Here is a 21393-nt window from a genome sequence, read left to right as displayed (position 1 = left end):
CAGAAAGCTGCCTTTTTGGGCCAGAAGCACTGGGTCTCTGCAAACAAAAATCAACCCAATAATGTCTTCTGTGAGTAACGGGGGAATGGAAAATAGAAACTCATGAATACCCAAGATAAACATGGCTAAATATGTATCTGCTTGATACGACCATGGTTGAGGAAAATAGAGTGCTGCTGGTTAAAATAAAGGTGCTGGAAAGGCAAGGTGTAATCAAGTCCTTGACTGATTGGCTCTTTTTTCTCAATATTGTTGCTTTTCTAGAAAAGTGTGTAATGCAGAAAATGCTGGAGCTATCTGTACCAACAGAGACTTCTTTAGAAAAACAGCATTAGAGGGTTTGTAAATAGGGAAATTGTCCTAAAAATATAGACATAGACTTTAATATAAAGATAGTATTCTTAGGAGTGTATGAGGAGATGGCAGTATCTCTGTCCTTTCCAAAATGTTGATATCATAATGAACGTAGAGAAAAGGTTCAGCATCCATATGGCTGGGACTTGTCTTATGCTTATCACAGAAATGCTTTCTTTAATATGTGCTTAATATTTCTACCTTGACAAGCCTTGGCAAAAGACGCTAAAGGTTAGTTCTTCAGTTCTTTAAGGCATGTCTATTTTGGGCTCCCTTTCTGCATCACATCCCACCCCCGAGCTGTAAGGGACCTACGAGGTCTCATGGGCATCAGCACTGTGGGGTTTGCTGTGCTGTGCCTCCAGTTTAGCAAGAAATACTCTCTTGTCCCTCATCATGCACCCCGTTCCCTACTAAGCTCTTGGCTACGTCCACCCCTGGTTTTTAAAACCTTAGCTGCTGCTTTATTTTGCTGAGACTGGTCTTGTTTTCAAGTTCCTCCACTGATCATGTGGGCCAGCTGTGTCTTTCTCTTGCCCTTTCTCCACAAAATCTCTATTGCCTTTTCTTCCCCCTCCCCTCCATCATTTACCATCATACCCCTCTTTTCTCCGATGAAATCCCTGCACTGAAGGCATTTCCCTGGCTTCCACCCACCTGGCAGGCTGGATTAACAGCTTCAGGTCTTCTCTTGGTGGGACCTGTTGGGTGCTTGCAATGGGTACAGCTGGTGAGCAATGCAAGCCTGCCAGTCACAGGTCTGCAGTTGGAGGATTATGCTCTCTATTGTGTGCAGGTCTGGAGCCCTCAATATAAGAAGGACATGGACCTGATGGAGAGGGTCCAGAGGAGGGCCACAAGGATGATCAGGGGGATGGAGCACCTCTGCTACGAGGACAGGCTGAGGGAGCTGGGGTTGTTCAGCCTGGAGAAGAGGAGGCTCCAGGGAGACCTAATAGCGGCCTTCCAGTACCTGAGGGGCCTACAGGAAGGCTGGGGAGAGCCTGTTTAGAAAGGCCTGCAGTGACAGGACAAGGGGCAATGGCTTCAAGCTGGAGGGGAACAGATTTAGACTGGAGATGAGGAGAGGGTTCTTCACTGTGAGGGTGGTGGAGCACTGGAACAGGTTGCCCAGGGAGGTGGTTGAGGCCCCATCCCTGGAGATATTCAAGGAGAGGCTCGACGAGGCCCTGGGCAACCTGGTCTAGTTGGGGGTGTCCCTGCTGACTGCGGGGGGTCGGACTAGATGGCCTTTGGAGGTCCCTTCTGGCCTGGGCAATTCTATGATTCTTTTTAACTGAATTTTATGAAACAAATTTTAAAATCTCTCCAGAACCATCTTGTGTTCACAACGAAAATCCCAGCAGCTTTGGAGGCATGGTTTTTCAGAGGCTGTCCATAGGGAGCTGGATTCCTCCAGAGATGGCAAGAGCTTATTATTATTTAATTTACTGCCAGAAGTACTGCTGCACTTTTCTCTGGTCATATTTCCTACCCCACGAAACGCAGGATCGGGGTTGTTGGATTTTCTTTTTTTTTTCAATGCAAATCATAAAATCCACTGAAGTTAGGTCAAAAGCCTTCCAGCTGGAGAGTTATATCTTCTACGGACATCTGAAGCATGTGGATATCTGTATTAATGTAAATCTCCACAAGAATCCCAAAGGACGCTCAGAAGGGTAGGAGTTTGGGATTGTAAAGAGAGATTTCCTCAGGAACTGCATGCAGCCACTTGGAGAAGCTGCAGCCTGCTTGTTAGCATCAAATACGAGCTATTTCGTCTATTCAACAGCACCCGGTGATGAAGATGTGAAAGCCAGGGCTGGAGCCTGAATTTTCAAGTGAGGTGCTTGTATTGTGATTTTTTTATTATTATTATTTTTTTAATTTATCCTTCAGAAGAGCTTTATATTTGCCTGTTTTTCATCTGCCTCTTGAATAGCATCGTCCTTCGCAGCTTATTACGCTGTCCCCCTGCATTAGGCATCCCACCCTCATTAATCAACACCTCTCAGCCACATCAGTGAGCAGACAAAGCCACTCCAGTGATGCTGCAGTAGCCATCGGGGCACGTGGTGGAGGCAGCACCATGCAACAGTTTCCAGCAGAAAAGGAGAAAAATTACCAAAGTGCTGCTTCAAGCTCCAGTATTTTACTTTTATTATTTTCAGTAACAGCGGGTTGAGTGGACGTTGGAGCTTTCTATGAGAATTGCTGATAGGATGCTAATTCCTAAAGGTACCACACTTGCCATCACAAGATGCTAATTTGTAAAGGTACTGCACTTGCCATCACCACTCTCAGGTTATGCAGGTTTTTGGGCATAAGTGTTTGGTCTTTGACAGGTTGGATTAAACCTGGCACTGGCCTATCTGGGATATATTTTTATGCTCCCCGTAAGCGGATTTTTCAGACAGTCTGTCACAGCTATAATAGAAAGGAGGGAAAAAAACAACCCAGAAGCAAAAAAAAAAAAAAACCCAAAACATGAAATTGATTTCTGTTGGTAATCTTAGATGTTTTCCAGGGCTTCATAGATATGAAAAGAAAGGTTTAAGTAAATCTGTAAATTTATCATTTGCACTGGCAGATTTGCAGACTCTCTTTCAGAAACACACAGGGTAGATGTGAATTTTTGTTTGTAACAGGTGGGAGGTCGCAGGGTGCAGCTCAGGAGATCTAAGTTAACTTCTCCTCCGTGATCCAGCCTCATGCTTTATTTTCCCATACCCATTAGTTAACTATTTCCACTTTTAAGAGGCTTTGCAGCATATATTCGGGCTACGGGCAGGCGGATTCTGTTTTTTCTTATGCATTTTATTTGCTGCTTTTGCCTGCAGACAGGTCGAGGCTGATGGGTTGGTGGTTGCCCTTCAGTTCTTGTGTTGAGCAAATGCAATATATTCAATTAAAACCAAAATATAATTCAAAGTGGCACATCTGACAGCTTCCAGGGGCTCGGCTCGGTCCCTTCTCCCCAGCAGCGCCCGGAGCCAAGGCAGCTGCTGCTGCCCTTAAGACATGGGCAATGCCTCTGGGCCAAAACCAACGCTGGGATATTTCCCTTTCTAGCTCAGTATGTTTAAAATTGAACTAGAAAATCAGACATTAGATAAGAAATACTCTTCTAAAAGTCCGTTTTTTTTCCTAGTAATGTGCCAGCAGCAAGGTATGGCACCCCTGTGCTCCAGTGTGAGGGGCAGGGTACAGATTCCTATAGCAAATGATCCTTTTTTTTAATGACAATAATGCTTTAGCCGCTGATTTTAAGATAAACCAAATATTAAAGAACGGTATCTATTAAAAAAAATAATAATAATACATGAACATCTGCAATAGTCCCAGTTCCTACTGCATCACCCACCCAAGCTCAGGGTGAGCAGCATGGTTTGCACGGAGCATCTCCAGGGCCCAGTATCAGAATTAAAAAGGAACTTTCCCAGCAGCCTGAGCTCTCTCAGCCATCTTCAGTTTCTGGGATGGATCTCCCCATTGATGAGGTACATCCCCAGTGCAGCAGCTTTGTGGAGACACAGGGGTTTTGCTCTGCTGCCTTCAGGGGAAGCCTGGAGGGAGCGCGTCCGCGTCTCTAATCTGCTGAGAACCTCCTTCTGTGAGATTATTTTAATAGCAGTTTCCAAAAATCCCTAATTTTAACCCACATATCACTAGTTAGATAAATACATATATAGGCTGATTTTGGTGGCAATGAAACAAAGAAACAAAATCCAGCCTTGTGCTTACTTGAAAATATTCTGTGATTTCCAGAGTCTAACCCCGAAGGGTTGGAAGCAGAAAAAGTTAATTGTTTCCAATAAAACTCCTTTTATCTGTGAGGCACATACAATGCGCTTTTATCTGTAAAAGCAGAAAAATATAATTAGCAATTATATTAAAAAACAAATATTAATTAACCTGGTGGGCGTTTTCCCTTTGATTGGAATTTCATCCCAGCGGTTCCTCCCATACGATTGCCCACAGTGACACCTACTGGCGCTTTGACCAAGGCTGGCTTCAGCCTCCTGAGCACGTCATGCCAGGGATTAATTAGGAAAAATTAAGACAATGGTAAATGTGGTCATGGAGACACCTGTGGCTACCCAAGAAACGGCCCTCTGCTCTGTACCGGGTCAGACTCGTCAAGCCTTGAGTCTTCCTCCACCAGCTGAGGAAGAGACTCTAGCAATGAAGCCGGTCGTTAAACCTTCGTGCTGGGTAAAAAAATCAAGCATTGAAATGGGGGGATCATTCTCTCTTCCCCCAGGCTTTGATGGCTTCTCAAAATACACCCTGGCTGGTAGGTGTTTCTTCTTTCAGCCAATCTGTTTTCTGTGGGAAATGAAGCCGCTCCCAGGCTTTGATGGCTTCTCAAAATACACCCTGGCTGGTAGGTGTTTCTTCTTTCAGCCAATCTGTTTTCCGTGGGAAACGAAGCCGCTCACATTCACTTGAGTAACTTTCATTTTTGTGCCTGTATAATATTAAACATTCAATTAAGGGCTTGGGGATATATTTGAATTAACTTCTTATTTCCTGCTATAGGTGTGGTATTTGCAGAGTTGTAATAATAGTAATTGAAAAGTGTTTTTGCGATAGCAGAAAGCCAGTTCACCCTTAATCCATGAAATAGTAGGCATTGGATATCTTAGTAGATAACCAGAAGACTAAGCGACTGGAGGAGGGGAGAAAGGCATTGGAAATGGAGTTACTGATGTGGTAAAATTGAAATGCCCTTATTTCCATACTGTGCAGAATGAACCAAAACCACCATTTGAGATAAGTTTTCTTATTTACATTTTTAATACCTTGTGGCTTTCTGCCCTTCTTAATAGGGAATTTGCTGTGAAGCTTCCCAAAGTGGAATTTCTGATCACCACGAGGGGTAAGACAGATCCGGTCTGCCAGGTGGGGCTTGTGAGGGGACGTGGGGCCAGAAGCAATGATGGGTGATTGTAGGGCTACCTGCTGATGCAATAAACTTACCAGCCACGGAGACAGAGGACTGCCGGGCAGAAAAGGACCTGAGGGTGTTGGTGGCCTGTGGGCTGAACAGGAGCCAGCAGTGTGCCCAGGTGGCCAAGAAAGCCACCAGCATCCTGGCCTGTGTCAGGAACAGCGTGGGGAGTAGGGCCCGAGAGGTGATTGTCCCCCTGTACTCGGCACTGGTGAGGCCTCACCTTGAGTGCTGTGTCCAGTTTTGGGCCCCTCACCACAAAAAAGACCTTGAGGGGCTGGAGCGGGTCCAGAGAAGGGCGACAAAGCTGGTGAGGGGTCTGGAGAATAAGTCTTATGAGGAGAGGCTGAGGGAACTGGGGTTATTCAGCCTGGAGAAAAGGAGGCTGAGGGGAGACCTTCTTGCTCTCTCCAACTCCCTGAAAGGAGGGTGTAGAGAGGTGGGGGCCGGTCTCTTTTCTCAAGTCACAGGCGACAGGACAAGAGGAAATGGCCTCAAGTTGCACCAGGGGAGGTTCAGGCTGGATATTAGGAACAATATTTTCACTGAAAGGGTTCTCAGCCATTGGAATGGGCTGCCCAGGGAGGTGGTTGAGGCCCCATCCCTGGAGGTGTTCAAAAGACGGGTTGATGTAGTGCTGGGAGGTATGGTTTAGTGATGATGCTCCTTGTTTGTTGTGTGGGTGACTATTTTTGTCAGTTAGGTTGATGGCTGGACAAGATGATCTTTAAGGTCCCTTCCAACCTAGAAGATTCTATGATTCTGTGATTCTGTGACTTGGTAATGGCTAAATCCTCTTCCTACGCTGCCTCTCGGTGGAAATGGGATGTCTTTGTGGAGAGGGAGCTTTTGGTGTGACTGTGTCTAGGTTGTCAGGTTAGATGAAGGGAGTTTTGGCTTTATGTGTTTCTGAGGATTAGCTGATCTCTGGAGTTTCCAGGGAGTTGAGCACAGCTTGGAACTTCAGCTTCATTTGAATTCTTCAGAGTTTATGGACATAAGAGCACAGGACTGTATTTGGGGGTCATACACAAGGTTTTGGGTGTTTGGCTTCACACCCTGTAGTAGTAGAACAGGGATGAAACTCATTGTCTCACAACATTGTCACAAAAGGCCACTGAAAGTCGTGTAACTGAAGCTTAGAGATTAACCTCTTCATGGAGCATTCCTGTGACAGATCTGCCTTCAGTACCTTTTTTGGAGCATCCCCATCTGTTTTTACCTTGAAGGAAGAGTTGGACTGGAATGGGCTCTGTAGCCTCCTAACCCTTGCCTGAACTGCAGAGCTGGAGGTGGCATCGATAATGGGTACCTGGAATGAAATTGAGGTGTGGGCTTTCAGAAAAAAAAAGCCCTTGTGATTAAAATGCATAGAGATTAAGTATGATAGCAGAGAAATTAGCCTCTAAAATGCATACTTGGATCAGAAAATGTGTATTTCCCCAGGATTTTGGAGGAACTTATAAAAGGGATGGAGATGTGTGTCATTTGGACTGTGGATAATGCAATACTGCTGCAGTGTGCAGCGAGGTGTACTTAACCTTATCTTTCTGACCTTGGAGTGGAATCCAGACTCAGATACTTAGATACTACAATGTTAAGCAACCTGAATTGCTGGAGTAGCCCGTAGCCTAAGGACAACAGAGTATAAGGAACAGGGACTCACAGAGTTCAGTGCAGTGATGCCCTCTCCATTGCTGTGCCTTCCTGGCTGGTGAGGGGTTTGGAAAGGTGAAGGCAAAGCCTGGTGCTGTAGAACATACCCAGCACAAACTCCAGGTGGGCTTTGCAGGTTTTCTTCATGCCCTTGAAAGTCAGCTCAGGTCAGTTCTTCATTATTTCTACTTTCTATCAACTCAGACCTAACTTGCCAGCCTGGCAGGAAAACTAATGCTGTTCTCATTTTTAAAAATAAGAGGAAAGCTTTGGAAACATGAGAGATGGTGAAAGAGGTTTTTTCTATTTTTTCTGAAAGCACTTTTTTACGTAAAATAACTTTGCAGTCAGATCTCAGAGACGCGTTGTGGACAAGAAAACAGAGCTTTGCAGTGGGTGAATGCTCGTTGTCCCTGGTGTTCCACACCAGATGGGAGGTGAAGGGCCAGAGCACACTGCTTCCAGCCACCATCTCCCCAAAGCCTCCTCCCGGATGCTCTAAAGAGCACCTTGATCCCCTTCTCGAGTCATTTGATGCTCCATCAGCCTCGGGCAGCTTTGGTAACAGATGCCTAGCATCAGAAATGAAATATTAGCTGCTGTCACGCTGCCGTATGCTTGGGGGCCGTGGCACAGAGAGGCTGCTTCAGTGTTCATCCTTGGATTTCCCCCACTTGGGTCCCAACGCACAGCGTGGGTGTTAAGACGTTGCCTGACCTCATCACACACCCTCTTTGGGCATCACCAGAAAGGCGGAAAATCTCCCCCAAAATGCAGCTATGCATTGGGAAGGGCTGGAACCCAGTTCCCCGCTCAGCTGCAGGCTTCTTGGGATCAGCCAAGTCTGCCTCTGGTCCTCAGCTGAAAGTCATGGAAAACGGGCAAGAAGGGATCTCCTGCTGGAGATCCGTGTCCTTCAGATGCCCTTCCTCCATTTAACATTATGCTTGTGCTAAAAAAAAAAAAAAAAAAAAAAAGTTACTCCAAAGTATCTCAAAATTAGTATAAAATTAAAATAACTGACTCTATTGGTAATTCAGTGCAAAAATAGCTCATTGTTGGGAAAACTTATGATATCGCTGCAGTGGAAAATGCTGATGCCCTAAATCAGGGCACAAGTGGAACAGATGTGCTCTCCTCCTCCTGTCCCTTTTGATTTCTGTCCACCGTAAGAGACTGGGAAAATGTAAATACCAGGGCTGGTAACAGCAGGTGGTTTTGTGCTATTCTTTTACCAGGGTGAAGATTTTCCTTGGCTGTATAGGAGTGGGGTTTATTAACTGTGGTGGTGGGTGATCCCAGCTCTGCAATAAGACTCGATCCTGCGCTCATCTGCTTGTAAATCCAAATTGTAATTTTCCAAAATCCTTGCAGAGAAAGTCATAAAAGACATAGTTCTCTGTGCTCTGGACAGACAGTGAAGTAATCTCTGGGCAGATCGATGTGCCGTCCTTGCTCGGTAAGGAAACAGTCAGCTGCCCGTTAGCGGTGCTGCATCTTGTGCCAAAAATCTGACCTAGGCTGCCTTTCCCAGCGTTGAGCTGGTTTTCTTCTCAGGGCTGATATTAAGATCTACTCAGCAAAAGCTGCTTTAAAGAGTCAGTCAAATATTTCTATGTCTAAGCGTTGTGTGAGAGATTGATGACGACGTTACTGTTGAAGGATTAATTCTTCCCAGGCTTTGCCTTTTAGTAATCTACACTTTTACCATGTTCTGAATTCATAATGTGGATTTTTAATTTTTTCTATTCTTACAGCTTCACGTTTTGTTACTAATCATGCAAAAGTCTGGAATAAGTTATAGGCAGTAGAAAATTCCGGTAAAATTTTCTTTGTAACAACTTCATAGCAAAGTTCCCATTGGAGTGCACACGCAGAGTAAAGCTTCACTTGTTGCTTCAATAAATGTATTTGAGGCAAACAATTTATCTTGGTTACTCCAGTGTAGTTCACCTCCAAAACTTGTAATCCAGAGTGCTTGTTGGCAGACTGGGAGTGCAGTCTGAATTTGTGTGTATGCTGGCTGATAAAACTCTACATTTGGGTTTTTTTCCTGCAGTTAATCCAAAAAATTAAGGGGAAAAGAGAGTATTTTCTAGCAGCAGCCACAATCTGCAGAGGTATAAAAGGGAGTATAAGCTATGATAGCATTTAATTAATCTGGTGCTAGAAGACTCGTGTGTTAAGTCAGAACTGGTTGTCACCTACACAAACCCCTAAAGAAGTTGCCAAACTGGAGGCAACTGGTGAATTCAGGTGTTTGAATTGGGAAAATTACCTGTTTCAGTGAAATTCTGTAGAGACTGAATAAAACAAATGCTTTTTGAGATACTTTGCTGCCAGTAAAGTTGGTTTCTGGTGACAATTTAAGAAGAGCATTTGTATACAGTGGAAAGGTAGAGTCTCCTCTGATCCAGCACAGAAAGAAAATATATTTCATCACAGTTTACTTGAAAAGTGGCTGAATATATTCAATTAATATGCTTTTTTATTCCTCGTGATAGATTAGAGAATTAGTTCGGATCTTCATGGCAATGCAAATCAATTGTCTGAATAAGCATACAAAATTTGGAGCAAATTAAGAAAAATACATGAGTTGTTTTACGTAGTTTACTTACAATTTCATTTTTGCAAGGAATTGGTTGCCATTTTAATAGTTATTGAACCAGTCGTTGGATTTATGGGGAAAATTAGCATTACACACACGTTCTTCTATTATAAAGAGAAAAACAAATCAGAGGTATTCAGGAAAGAAGGGAAGATAAGAAGCTGCTTGTCTTGCATTCCAGTGAAATGTGATTAAAACCCCACATACTTAAGTTGTTTGTGATTGGAAAGAAATTTCATGGTGTGGTGACGTACTATGATACTGTTTCTGGTTGTGTTTCCTCAAAGCAAAGCTGTCAAAGTCGATGTGCTGAGGGAGACCGCTCCAGCTCAGTTGGTAAAAAACAAAGCACCTCTCCCTGTTCAAACATTCTGCTGAAATGAATCCATCTGAGTCACAGCGACGTGTTAATGTTCAAAGTAGGCTGGAAATGTCACGTTACAGCATCTCTCCAGGTAGAGATTTCCATCCTACAAAGGCTTATACTCAAAATTCAACGCGTGCAACTGGTCGTGGGCATGTACACTTTTTTTCTCACATTAATACTTAACAATTTCCAATTAGCAGCAGCTTTTTTTTTTTTCCCCTAGAGTCAGCATCAATTCTATGCAACTTGCTACATAATTTATTTATTTATTTTTTTAACTAAATTTCACTTGATTTTTCCGTTTGCTAATTTTTAGTCAGGGTGACTGATTAATTAATTCCACTCTGTTGCCCAGGTACCCTCTGTCTAATTACTTATCATTCAGTTACTTCTCCACGTTTCATGTTGATCATCTGTGAATCATCAGTTACTATTTTAGCCAGTGAGAAAAGTGTTAGTTTTTCTATTCCAATTAATTGATCTGCAGCTTAATACTACTATCACCTTCATCCGACTCATGTGCCATCTATCATTATCACCATCGTCTCTCTTGGGAATAAATCCTTGTTTTTCCATATTGGTTACTCTCTAATCTTCCTGAGCAACCCTCTTTACTAAAGCTCTTCTCCCTTTTCTCCTTAGCCTGTCCCAGGGTGTTGCTCTCACTCACCTCTACCACCTCTGTGCTCTCTTAGTCCTTGAGCTACCTCTCCTTGAACTCCCCTTCTTTGTCTTTGAGGTTTGTCCTGACCTTTTAGCCTCTTCATCCCCATCTGTATCCTTTTGAACTTTCCAGCCTTTTCAGCATCTTTTCCTTCCTCCCTTTCTCATCCTTCTGAAACTCCTGTTTCTTCTCAGAAGATCGTCCTGCCCATTAATCTACTTTTATTTCTCTTTTCCTGTTTCTTTCCACATGAGGAAATGAAGTTCTCCCCCACTGATAGCACTTCTGCAGTTGATCTCTTTTGGTGGCCTTTAGTGATACCAAATAAACGTGTGGTGGCAGGGATGAGCTTCCTTCTCTGATCCCCTCATCCTTCCTTTCACCCGTTCTCATCCTTTGAGCGTCTTTGCATGTGGTCTTTCTCCAAGAGCATCAGGGTTTTCAGTCCTTTTTGCCCAATCACCTACTTTGTCCCCTCTTTCTCCTCTTTTCACGTCAATCTTCACTACATAGCAGGTAGATAACCCACTTTCAGTGGCTGTGCCTCCAAAAATTAGCCCTTCTGAGCTTCTACCATGTTTCTACAACAGGATATTGGGCTGCAGGCAACAGCTTGGGCATCTCTTGGACCTCTGCCCTACCTGCTCCCACTCAAGGAGATTGTCGTTGACCTGGGTGGGAGCAGCAGGGACGGTGTCAGGCTTGGGGTCAGGACGGTGGTGGCCCATGCAGTAGCTGGTGACAGCATTTTGCGACTCGGTCTGTTTTCCAGACAGAAACAGAGAAGCAGATGTTTGCCTCAGCACTGCCGAGAACGAGTAGCTGAGAGGGAGTTGCCTCCCAGGCTGTTTGCAGCTTAGGAAGCCTGATTGCTCTCCAAGAACAGTTGTCAGGCTGCATTACAATAACAGCAGGGATGGAACAAGAGCTAAAACGTGGTTTCTAATGCATTGTGTCTACGTCTAGAGAAAATTAAGGCAGGAAATTTCTTTACCAATAGCGTATAAAACTAAATTATGCCTTTTTTTAGATTCTCTTTCCTCCTCTTTCTCCCTTTTAAGTGCACAGTGCATTTAGGAATCAAAACTGTATCTCAGGTCTTCATTACAAACCTTAATGGATTCATCCAGTCCAAATCAACCTGGCTCACTTTCTGTAAGTGTCTCATCTTCTGCTTGATATTCTGCGACATCCCCTCATCTTAGAGGGGGCTGTACAGAAATCTTTGAAGCTCAGCAAATCTTCATCTACTCAGGGCAGCTTCTGCTATTCAGTCAGCCCTGTGGGCATTCAAGAGCCCCTGAACGTACTCAGGTTTGCTCAAAACAGTTGGTTTGGAGAGTGGGCTGGGAGAGAAAGCTGAAGGTGACAGCAGGACTCCTGCCCAAGAAGTTTTATGGTCATGTCAGATCAGAAGGTTCCAGAAGTAAGAGTTGAGCGAACCTCATGAGTATATGGGAGAAGACAGAGGAGCCTCCTTTCACCACAGGACTCTTCTCTGACTTCAAAGGAGTACGAAAAAGAGAAGAAGCTCAAGTAGATAAAAAAGGTGTGGGGAGCACAGAAAAGGCTTCTCCTGTAACAGTACTGCCCACTGCCCGGGGTGGGAGGAAGATGCTTAGGAGTGGGAAAGGAAAGGGCCATAAGCTCTTTCCGTCTTGTGCACTCGTCTTCCCTTTTGAACACAGGAACATGGGCTAACGTTGGCCAGCTGTGGTCCCTTATACATTGTGTTGCCTTTTATCTATCCCTGGAAACTGTGCTTGATGAGCACTGGATTAAAGACCAGTGGAATCTAGAAGAAAGATAGTAAAATCAGAGCAGAAAATACAAAGTTGCGTTTCTCATGACTAGAAGATGATACCAGTGAAGTTTATCTCTACTTCATGCCCTTTTCTTTAGTGTTGCTTGGTATAGGGGACTTCTTTGATGAGACATTTTTGTTTAGTGTCAAACCTAATAAATCTTGTTTGAGTATGTATCCTACAAAAGTGACAACTGGACCAATTTATTCACTATTTATTACCATGAGGGGAGTTGTGTTAAGGTTGGATGTTCTGGTGTTATGACCTTAACTTTTCTGGTGTAAAAGAAAAGAGAACCGATCAGCTGTGTGTTCTGGGTTGTGGAAATAGCAGAGATAGGGTGCTGCTGCTGCTGCTTTCCACGTGAGAAGTCAACCTTCAGGAAGCTCCAAGAATGATCACAACTCTAATGTCATATTTAGAGGTCAATGCAAATGTCTTGAATTCATGGTGAAAATTCAGCCTGTGTTTCAGGACCGGCAGTTTCACCTAAGGAGTCATCAGAGTTGGAAAAATCACACTTTGGAGACTATCTTTTGCTCTAAACTGAGTATGTTGAGTCACTGGAGTTACTCTTTTCTACAACTTCAGTTTGTATTATCATTTCCATCACCTATGTCACATTGTCCCCAGCTGTGTTGGTGGTACCACCCAGCAGCTCATCTGGGAGTGGACTGGTTCCAGCTCAATTCTTGGATGTCTTGTATGACTCTGGGACACTGAAATTGGAGGAAGTTTTGAGCAAAAGGAAAAGAAAGAGGGTACCAGCCCCAGCTCCATCCCTACCCATGCAGCATGCTCCCCTCCCTGCTGGCTCTCTACACAGAACGGTAGAATTCAGATTCATAGAACAGTAGTGCCAAATCCCAGAAGTAACAAACAGGAAATTAAAGCAATCATTTAACCAAAGAACTTCATTTTAGGAATGTTTATTGCAGCTTTACATTTCAGAAGTGTCAAAGGACTGATGTAGGACTGCTGTTTTATTCATTTTGTTTTGTACTCAGCGGAGTCGGTGTAGGCTGCGTTTGTGTTGTCTTCAATGAAGCAGTTGTTGAATATATCTCTTTGACTGCTCCCCTACATCCTCTTCTATTCCTTTCATCTGGAGAAATCCGTGTGACTCCCTTCTCAGAAGCACGTGTTATATCTTGATGTTAGGACGTGTGCCATGAGCTGCTGGTTGTTTTTTTTAGTCTAAGGAAAAGGCATTTCTTAGCAAACTGGTTACTCTTCCTTGTTTAATTTGTAGCTTGGTTTGTTATCAGATCCCCACCTCTTATCTCGGGAGGATGCGAAGACAGCCTCGGGTGAGGACAGATAAACCCAACATTTGGGGTGATTTGTATTATTCTGTACTCTGGACTTGAGCATCCACACCCAACCAGTCCCTTTAGGTGCTGTTGTTGTTTAGGAGATGCTTGTGTGGGAATTGGAAGCAACCGGTAAACTGCAGGACAAACTGCAATTGGAGAAGACACCCAGACTGCCCAAAATGTGTCCAGGAGCATGTTATTTTCTCATTGCTGTCACAGTCCATTAAGAAGCCACAGTGAATCAGCGCAGTACAAATAAAATGTTTACCACAAGGCTTTACCAAGGCGACAGCTTTATTACAAACAGCTTTGACTTTAAAATATATATTCATATAACTACGTTGAATTCAAATAACTTGATTTTTAAGGAGGAAGAGCAAGTTGGTAATCCATTAGTGAGACAAATTTCCTGCAGAAGATCGGGGCTCAGTTAGAGCCTGCTGAATCTGAAGATAGGGGTTGGCAACCCCAGGTTACCTGTGGACTGGAATCACAACCGTTTGGGATGGTGGAGCTATTAATGTACTAAATCCCTGCTGGGATACCCCACCTTGGCCCAGTCTGTGCTTCCTCATCCACCAATGTGCAGTGGCAAGTGGACACGGGACAAGCTGCTTGGCAGCATCCCTTGGTCTATTGGATTTATCCTTCTTCATCTACTTTCCCAACCCTGTGCTCCACAACAACATTGAACTAAAAGACATGAGTTAACCCTTGATTCCCATCAGCGACGCATCGTCCTCCTATTTTAATTTCCCCCTTCAGCTAAGCTCCTGTTTGGAGGGATGTTGAGACATCTTGAGTGTCAAAAGTCAGATCCACCCCCTGTGCTTTGATTCATGGGATAAATCAGCAGAGGACCACAACGCGATCATGTCACCCTTTAGCCTTTTCAAGGAGCAGCGTTTTAGACAATCATGGGAACGAGAAACATAGTAAAACCAGGGAAACACAGTTTTGTGGCTCCTGAGGAAGTCAGTCCAGAAGGCTAATATCAAACAGTCTTGGTTTTGCAGCATTTTTCAGCATTTTTAAAATGCTATTTTGTTAGCATTAATGTTATCCTTTCAGAACAGAAGAAATGTTTAAGGCAGAAAGTCCAGGGCAGAAGCAGAAGTATTTTGAAAGCTGCTTATGTTTGGAGTTTAGCTGATGATTCTGTGATTTTTTTTTTTTTTTTTTTAAACCACCAGCAAAATAACATATTTAGATGTATTTTTTTAAAAAAAGAAATGCACCTCGGGGGAGACGGATTATACACTGGGCACTGTCATCAAACTCATGTTACCCTCACTGGTTTGTGTGTTGCAAACCTCATGGCGGGGAGTGAAACTCCTTGTTTCAAAGCCACCTTTGTGTTTCTCCTCCCCTTATGTGACCTTTGGTAGGGTTCTGGCCTCTCAGCGCCCCACCTGATGTGGGTTACATAGCCCTCCACACACAAAAATCTATTTTCCACCTTTTCCCAAAAGTTCTCAGTATAAGCACAGTAGTGAAAGGCATCCAGCTAGAGGAAAAATAATGTTTTCTGAAGGTTAAGCCTCAAGCTTTCTCCATGAAGCCTGTGTCAATATGTGGTCGGGCATTAAAAGCTTCTCAGTTTTTGATGGCGCCTGGTAACAGAAGCTCCAATTGAAGTTGGTGACAGACGAGGTAAGGTTGGTGGACCAAAACCTTCACCTAAACATGGGTGTCTGCCGTTGCAAAGCTCACGTTTTCTCTGTGCGGTGGGTGAGGTATCCACTGCTGTGCTGTGGAGGAGGACTTCATCGCAACGTGGTGGCACGTGAGGAGTGCCAAAAGCAGGGCAAGGCCTCCTAAGCTCACATGGTTGGCACAGCCAGTGGTGGCACAAGGCCATGTCCTTCACAGTGCCCAGTTGTTGTGTGTGTGCATCTGGCCACCCTTGGAGGGGTGTCCATCAGAGCTGCGCTTCTTTGGCTGTTCCCACCATGCAACATTTTGGCTGTTTAGGTGTCGTGTTGTGAAGGAAGAAAGGTGACTTTTCCTCCAATTAGTGGAATACTGTGAGTTTGGGCTGTGAATCGTTTCCATGGACAATGGAGGGTTGTGATAGAAACCTCTCTGGGAAGGATGAGATGCAGAAATTCACATTTCAAGCACCCGCATCTTGTTCTAGCCACGAAGTCACCATTGATGTCACTTCAATGTCACAAAGAAGAAAAGAGGGAGAAAGCATATGTGGTGTGTGATGCTACATTTGTGTAGTGGCTAGTGGAGGAAATTAATTGCAAAAATGGCTTTTCAGAAAGCGATGGTATCAAGTGACAGCTGAGAGCACCCAATCTGGTTTGTAAGTGTGCTCAGACAGGCCCACACCTTTGCGTCTTGTATAAGTGGGAGGTTTTGGTTGGTGAGGACTTGTGGTTTTGGTCTCAGGGAGCACAGTGACTCAAAAAACAGTTATTGTAAAAATGCTTTTTTTTGTTGTTGACAGCTAATGCCCCACTGTTTCGAATTTTGTCAATATTCAATGTAAAGTTGGTCTCCTAAAAATCTAATTACTTCTCAAGAGAGTTTTAATTCCATGGCTGGGGTGGCACCTTGGTGTTCTGCACGGGGTGGAGGAGGTCGTAAAGGAGGATATTTAATTTTTTTTAGAGTATAATCTGACTCAATCATGGGATTCTTTGTCCCTCTGCTAGTTCTTCTGTGAGGTATATCAGGGAGGCTTAGCAGTGTCCTACTCTGTGAAACCCACTGAGTAAACATTCCCCCTTGGCACAAGGATTTTTTTCTTAACTTTAAGTAAAATTGGCAACAGAGGAAAGGGGTGAGGGGAAGAGATTTTTATAGAAGCTGCTATTACTGGGCAAACTGGGATCTCCAGGAAAGAGGCACTTGTGCTGATGGGCCAAGAGCTTCCAGGACTTCGGTTAATTTAGGTTGGAAAACATATTTAGTGAAACATTCAAGCTTCCCTGTATGCTGAGGCTGATTTTAACCTAAACATGTGAAGGCCATTAGGACACAGTACATGCTTTGGATTAAAATGTGGCTCTGGAGTTGCATAGAAATTGGCTTTGTTTAGGGTTAAGTTTGGGGGTTTTAAACAACTTCATTTCAATTTTATGTGTTTTTTTTTTCTAAGGGGAGATGATAGTTTGGAGTAATGGTAACAGTTACTGCAGAGGTGACTGATAGCTAGATTTCAGTATGTTTGGCTGGATATTCACCGTACCTACATCTAGGTTGGACCTGTCAAACAACTTTCATTTCTACTTGAGTAACATTTTTCTAAGAAATCTGATTTCTGCTGTTTTATTCAAGTAGTGTAAATTTAGTGTTTTTCTACTTTCAACTGTGTTCTAGACATGCTCAGTTTTTCACCCTAACTATTAAAACCTGAAGTACTTGATAATGATCATAGAATCATAGAATTGCCTGGGTTGGAAGGGACCTTTAAGTTCGAGTCCAACCATCAACCTCACACTGACAAAACCCATCACTAAACCATGTCTCTAAGCACTAGGTCAACCCGGCTTTTCAATCCCTCCAGGAATGGGGCCTCAACCCCTTCCCTGGGCAGCCCATTCCAAGGCTTCAGAACCCTTTCCGGGTCAACATTTTCCCTACTCTCCAATCTGAACCTCCCCTGGTGCAACTTGAGGCCATTTCCTCTTGTCCCATCGCCTGTTCCTTGGGAGAAGAGACCGACCCCCCCTGGCTACACCCTCCTTTCAGGGAGTTGGAGAGAGCCAGAAGGTCTCCCCTCAGCCTCCTTTTCTCCAGGCTGAACACCCCCAGCTCCCTCAGCCTCTCCTCAGGAGACTTGTTCTCCAGACCCCTCATGATGGTGACGATGATGGCAATGGAGACCTTAAGGATGGTAACAAGATGCAGCATTCACTACGTAATCCTAGGTCAGATATTAAAGTTCTTGCTCTTCTAAAATCAAGATAAATGCAAGTCTGCTATTCTGTCTCCATTGTCCAAAGTGCTTTTAAATCAGTGTGTTGGATTGTATGGGAGGGCGGAAGCATTTATCGATCCATAGTGATCTAAGTTGATATATTTTACTTTGCATGCGAAAGTGGCTGAGAGATCATGAGGGTCTCCCTTGCACTGGGAGAAATACTTTATTTTCTGTTGATTTCCCTGGCCAGCCATGGATGGAAAAGCCAGTGAGCTGTTCTTTTTAGGAGGCCCAATTTAATTTTGGCTCATCATCATTGGGTTGTCATCATCAGTGGCTCATTTTGGAGATCTGGGGCTGGAGGTAGGTCAGAAGTGAGCTCTGACAGCTTCTTCCCATTGGTGCCTCCTTGAAAGGGGGCTGCACCAGGAGCACAGAGCAGTCACTGGTATCACTGGAATGGTTCTTGGCTTGTCAATGGCCAACAAGATGGACTACCCAGAAATCTTCATGCTAGTCTTCATGCCTAGAAAAATTTTTAAATTTCTGCTGAGTTCCATTCAGTTCAAAAGCCACGTATCGACCTATTAATCCATCGAAAAAGCTATTTAAACCCACCCTCTCCAGCCTTTCTAATGTCTCATGATTTATGTGATACAGAAGCATGAAGGCACAGAGTTGCTGTACTTCCCACAGGTGAGATTGAGCCCTTTCCAATGTTATTTAGTTGAACTCAATGATCTCTTTAAGTTCTTGGTGAGAAAATGAGGATTATTTAGGAAAACAGATGATTACACAGGTCTTCTTGTTGCAAAGGTTTTCTAGTGTGCTGTATCGGTTTGTAACAAACAAATTAGATTTAAAAAAAAAAAACAAACCAAACAACAAAAAACCCAGCTACTAGTTCAGTGCCTTAATTTTGTGTTAATCACAAAAGGTGATTGGAAGAAATACTAGATATTGTTAAAAATAAGGGTGCTCCTGCTCCTAAAAACTTACGTAATGCTGTAGAGGAGAGCAGAAGCTGGCAGTTGTCTGAGGCAAGGATCAGAGAGGTAACAAGGTGGAATTAGGCAGAATTTGCAGGGGCAGGGGTGAGGTGGGGGGACAGGGCAAGGGATTTTAGAGCAATAAAGGCTAAGGATGAGCTGTGTGAGGTGCTGGCTCACAGCAGCTGAGAAACACACCGAGGACTTTGAAATGCTAACCTAGCTCCTTCTCTAATTTCTTTTTTTTTTTTTTTCCCCTCCTCCTCTCAGGCTTCCCTCTGTGTTCATGAAGTCGATTTTAAGGGAAATTTGAGCTTATGTAATAGATACATAACTTTCTCCTGCTTATGCATATTTCATGTTTGTTTCCTATTAAAACATTCTGGTTACGACCGTTCTTCTTTCCCTGAGAAAGATAATTAGAGCTCTGTCTTTTTTTGGTTTTTGTTTTTTGTTTCTTTTCCCTGCCTGACACATTTTTTCTGTAAATACAATGCTGTGGCTTTGAGTTCAGAGTTGAGCTCCACTGGAAAGACTTGAAACCTTTATTTTACAAGTATTTAAATGCTTATAGGAACTAAAGCATGTATAGAGCAGATACTGAAATTAGAATTAGAACTTTCTTTTTAAGGAAACCTTTAATTTCGGGTGTGTTACCTATGCCAAAAAAGCAGAAAAACCAAGACACTTTGTTGGTTTCTTTAATCAACAATTTTTATTTTATGACTTATTTTTTTAGGAAGAAACTAATTATTGGAGCACTTAACTGTCCTCTGATAAAAACATGAGTGTTTGGGTTGCAAGCTTGGCTTGCACTCTGCTTCCCTCTGTGTATCCCTGTATTGCTAATGTTGCAACCCTTACTGGTTTACACTGGGAAAATTTTTGATAAGGAGAAGATGGTCTTGCCTTACTCTTTTAGACTGTGAAAAATTTTTATTAGATAGGAAAATGGGGTATTAGGAGGCCATTCCATATTAGGCTTATTCAAGAGATGATAAACCAGCTCTTGCTCTGTAGAGAAGTACCTTAAGGGCTTGATGTTACTTTCTAAAACACCAGTCTAGTTTGCGTGACAAATGCTCTAAATCTTGTAGCATTTATAATTCATTGAATCTCAGCCTTTATCCCTATTTGCCAAAGCTTATAAAATATACATTTGCAGCTCGGTGGTATATGAGTGTTCCCAACAGTAATTTCTTGACTTTATCATCGCGGTTTTCTTGAGTGCTGACTCTCTCGGACTTTGATGCCAAGTTGGGATCTCAATACCTGGGCTTTTTCTTTTTTTCCCTCCCCCTGCACACACAAGCCCCTTGTAACTATTCACTTTATAGCCTGGTTGTCTTGACCCTGGCCAGTCGTACAGCTGTATTTTTGCAGCCTACGTTTCTATTCAGGTTTTCTTGATCCTATTTTTACGCTGGATTTCAGCTGCGGTTTTCTGCTGAAGGAAAGAAAAATGTAAGAATAGTTAATATAGTCTAGTCAACTCTTCCAGCAAGGAATTAATTTCTGTGTTTTGCTTTAATTTTGTTGTGGCCTTGAGGAGCTATGTCTTAAAAACTGTGCTCAAAAACCTGTCTGATGCTTAGGCTTCAGTGAAATCCGTCTGAGGTATTAAATTAGTTTTCATCACTGAACCTTGGTATTGCTTCTGAAAACACAGCGTTCTGTCCAGAGTCCCTTTCTCCTGGGACAAAAGTTTAAAAACACAAAAATTCAGTTTCTAATCCCAAATCTAGAGTATTACACTAGTTGCATATGCTTTTATTTATTTGCTGACTGCAAAGATGGGATGGAAATATTTATTACCCATTTTAAAGACATTCTCAAAATTCTTTGACCAGTTATATACAGGACTTTGAAGCTATAATTTTTAAAGATGCCAAGAAATTGTTGTTCTCTCCATCAGAAGGATTCCCTTCAAAAGAGCCCGGCGGCCAACAGCTTGCTAGAGCTCAGCCATTGAATTCAATCTTGCAAATGCAAATCCAGAAGCAGCAGTGGGGTCAGTCTGAAGCTAGTAAAGACACATTGAACCTGCTAGCTTTACTGTTTGTTTGGGGGGGTTATGTGATTTTAATTCCAATATTATTCCTTTGTGTGTGCCACCATACCACTGTAAAGCGGTAGGAATTGTTGATTTTCCTCATACTGTTCTTGGACTGTTTTTATTCTCGATGAAATGGAGCTTGTGTTGCAAAAACGAATCAGCTGAGCCATGAATATGGACAACATTTGCCAAAACACTTCTTCAGATGACTTTGTATGATGGTACTATATGTACCTGAGAACATATTGCTACCTTAAACGTAGCTGCCTAAAAGCAAGAGGCTTGTAATTATTTTTATTTGCATGTGTTGTAAGTGAGCACTTAACACACTTTGCCTGCTTTGCATAGAGCTTTCAGTCTAAAGAGAAATAATTCAAAGGGTGAAACTCACAGATGAGTGGATTTGTCTTAGAAGAGGAGGATTTACGAGGAAGAGCATTGTTAGAAGATGGGAAAGGACAGGCTGATTCAAGCAAGAAGAGTTGCAGTAGGGCCAGGTGGAATTAGCTGTGAAAGAATGAGCTGGAATACATAAAACCAAACATATGGGTCGCAAGAAAGGCATGGAGACAGGTAGCGGTGAGGAGGAGGTCAAGCAAAATGAAAACTCTGTCTGATTGGGCAGAATCACAGAGCCACAGAATCACATGGAGTTGTGGAAAGGACCTCTGGATATCATCTAGTCCAACCCCCTGTCAAAGCAGGTCCACCCAGAGCAAGTCCCACAGGAACGTGTCCAGGTGGGGA

At 43.3% G+C, this 21393-nt stretch overlaps 1 protein-coding gene across 1 annotated transcript in view; it reads left to right on the top strand.

Moving 5' to 3' along the window:
• The window catches only part of PRKG1 (protein kinase, cGMP-dependent, type I), a 551141-nt gene that overhangs the window by 383230 nt on the left and 146518 nt on the right, over window positions 1–21393 (top strand). The gene's annotated exons all lie outside the window — the stretch shown is intronic.

This window comes from Calidris pugnax, unplaced genomic scaffold, assembly GCF_001431845.1.
Source record: "Calidris pugnax isolate Ruff unplaced genomic scaffold, ASM143184v1 scaffold53, whole genome shotgun sequence".
Classification (NCBI taxonomy): domain Eukaryota; kingdom Metazoa; phylum Chordata; class Aves; order Charadriiformes; family Scolopacidae; genus Calidris; species Calidris pugnax.
This window is presented reverse-complemented; position numbering and strand designations above follow the sequence as displayed.